The sequence below is a fragment of the Pteropus vampyrus genome, unplaced genomic scaffold, assembly GCF_000151845.1.
Source record: "Pteropus vampyrus isolate Shadow unplaced genomic scaffold, Pvam_2.0 Scaffold36, whole genome shotgun sequence".
NCBI lineage: Eukaryota > Metazoa > Chordata > Mammalia > Chiroptera > Pteropodidae > Pteropus > Pteropus vampyrus.
In genome coordinates this window covers 9269576-9271833 of record NW_011888817.1, presented here as the reverse complement: position 1 = coordinate 9271833, position 2258 = coordinate 9269576, and the positions used below count along the sequence as shown (strand labels likewise).

The 2258-nt window shown below is 51.6% G+C and overlaps 1 protein-coding gene across 2 annotated transcripts in view; it reads right to left on the bottom strand.

The window, feature by feature from the left end:
- ZBTB8B (zinc finger and BTB domain containing 8B) overlaps positions 1-1531 on the bottom strand; it is a 29729-nt gene extending 28198 nt beyond the window's left edge. For both annotated transcript variants that reach the window (XM_011357855.2, XM_023529302.1), the window contains exon 1: positions 1500-1531. The gene's annotated coding sequence lies outside the window, so the exon portion shown is untranslated. The remainder of the gene's footprint in view (positions 1-1499) is intronic.
- Between the last annotated feature and the right edge of the window lie 727 nt (positions 1532-2258).

Sequence of the window (2258 nt, the reverse complement as noted above, 5' to 3'; positions counted from 1 at the left end):
AGACCATTATCTATGGTGTGTCATTCCTTCTCAAATAAACTTTCCTTTTGTCTCTAACTCTGGCGTGCACTTGAATTATTTCCTGTGCACAGACAAGAACCCTCACTCCCTCTCTTGGTGCAGGATTTGAGTCCCCACTGGGTGGGTGGGGGATTCATCCCCCACCCACCCACCCCCGCCCCGTTCCTGCATCTCTTCCCTCAACACTGCATTTGGCATATTATGTGAAAATATTTATTCATATTAACCTCACTTGCCTTTGGTCCTCTGCATCCCTGGGACATTTCTCCTAGAAAAGAAGCTCTTAGGGTATAACGCCCTCAGAAGTGCGGTTACCCACACTCTGGCAGGGACCCTCCCAACCTCCCCATTGTTCCAATTCAATTCAACAGTTACTGGCTACATACAATGCCTGACACGAGAAAGATATCAGAAATAGAAAAAATGAACCTAGCATTGTATATTGCTGTCCTCCAGGGGAGGGCAGATACCAACACGACCACCTGCAATAAACTCCCACATTCCCCTGAGAGAATCCTACCTAGCTAGATCACAGGATTGTCTTCATTCAGGCACCAAAAGCAGCCTTGAATTCCACCCACTGACTCTGACAACTCTTCCAGGTTCACGGACCCGACAATAATGAAAACCTGCTCATCAATTGTTAGCATTTACACGAAGCACTATACAAAGTACTTTACAAAAATTAATTTTAACCTCACAATAACCCAATGCAATAGATACAATCATTACATCCTCTTTTTCAGAGGAGGAAATTAAGATTCAAATTTACAGATAACACTCCCAAGCTCGGATTGGAACTGAGATCGGTTTGATTTCAGAGTTGACATCCTTAATCACTATGCCCACCCGACTCCTCAAACCTCTAGGACACAGTGAGAAGGGTTGGGAAAGTCACTCTTTTCCCCAGCGCACGGAGTGTAAGGGAACGGCACGAAGAAGTTTCCATTTCCACAGAAAGAATTTCAGGGTCAACTGCACCTTTGGTTCACCTGCTAAAACTGCTCGCCAAAACAAGGGACTCTTGCCCAGTCTGGAGCCAGATGACCCGAACCAGTTACTGGACTCGCTCTTGGGGGCCCGAGAGTGGGGAACTAAGGCCTTGCCCCTCCCTGGCCTCCACGGACAAAGTGATCATCGCTGTGGCGGGCCATCCCTGGCACCACAGGAATCAGCCAGCCCGCGCCTCGACCACCTGGGTGAACCACGCGGGGGACAGCCCACTGCCAGGAAAGTGGAGGCATCTGCCGCCGCAGCGCCCCTCCCTACGCTGGAGGAGAGGCTGAAGGTTGGTCATCCAGCGCGGGTTCGCTCCGCGGGGGTCCCGGGAGTTGCCAGGGCCGGGAAGTCCCAGGGAGGCCGACCCAGAGGGGACTTCCCAACCCGCTGCACCCCCGCCCGGGTTGACCTCCCAGGATGCCCAGAATTCTGCCCATGCCAATGAAAGCGACAGCCTGAATCCGCTCCTTGGCTCTCACCTTCCAGTGGGTTCCAGCCGCGCGGCCGCCGAGCTACGTGCACCGACACGCCCCCCTTTCATTCACCTGTCGCCCACTCCGGTGAGAGGCGGGGCAGCTGACCAATCATGGGTGCGCCTGGGCTCAGGAAGGCGGGCCCTCCTGCCAGAAGGTTAGTCAATGGCGCCGGCGCCCCCCTCCGGAGGATGCGCTCTGAAGGCTCCAGTGCTCTGGGGTGATGGGAGTTGTGGTCTCAGCTCTCGTTTTTTGGGCAAAGATATAGTGGACAAAACTACAAGTACCAAGATGCCAAAAGGGGCAAAAACCAGTCCTTGTGAAAGGCTGGATCTCTGTTTGGTCTTCTGAGTCCCGCTTGAGGGACCTGCGAAGTAATAGTCTCTTTGTCCGGAGAGCTAAAAGCGCGTAGTGCATATTAATGCAGCCTGAAGAGTAAGAGCTATGACATATCAGTCCGCATACGTTTTACGTGCCGGTACTCGCCCCCAGAACTCTGAAAATTAGTGAAATGGTTTCATTTACTCATCAGGTTTGATTGAACACTCCCAACACTCTCTTCCCTTGAGAGGCTTTCAGGTTCATTTATACAAGCGAAATGAATAACGGTACAGGTGCTAAGTAATAGTACAGGCACTTTCTGGGATGACTGCGAACAAGACAAATCAGGTTATGCTCTCAGCAAGCTTAGTTATAACAGAGGCTGTATTAGTCTGTCAGTGTTACGGCGTGAATGATTCTGAGACCCACGGAGCCAATTGAGAT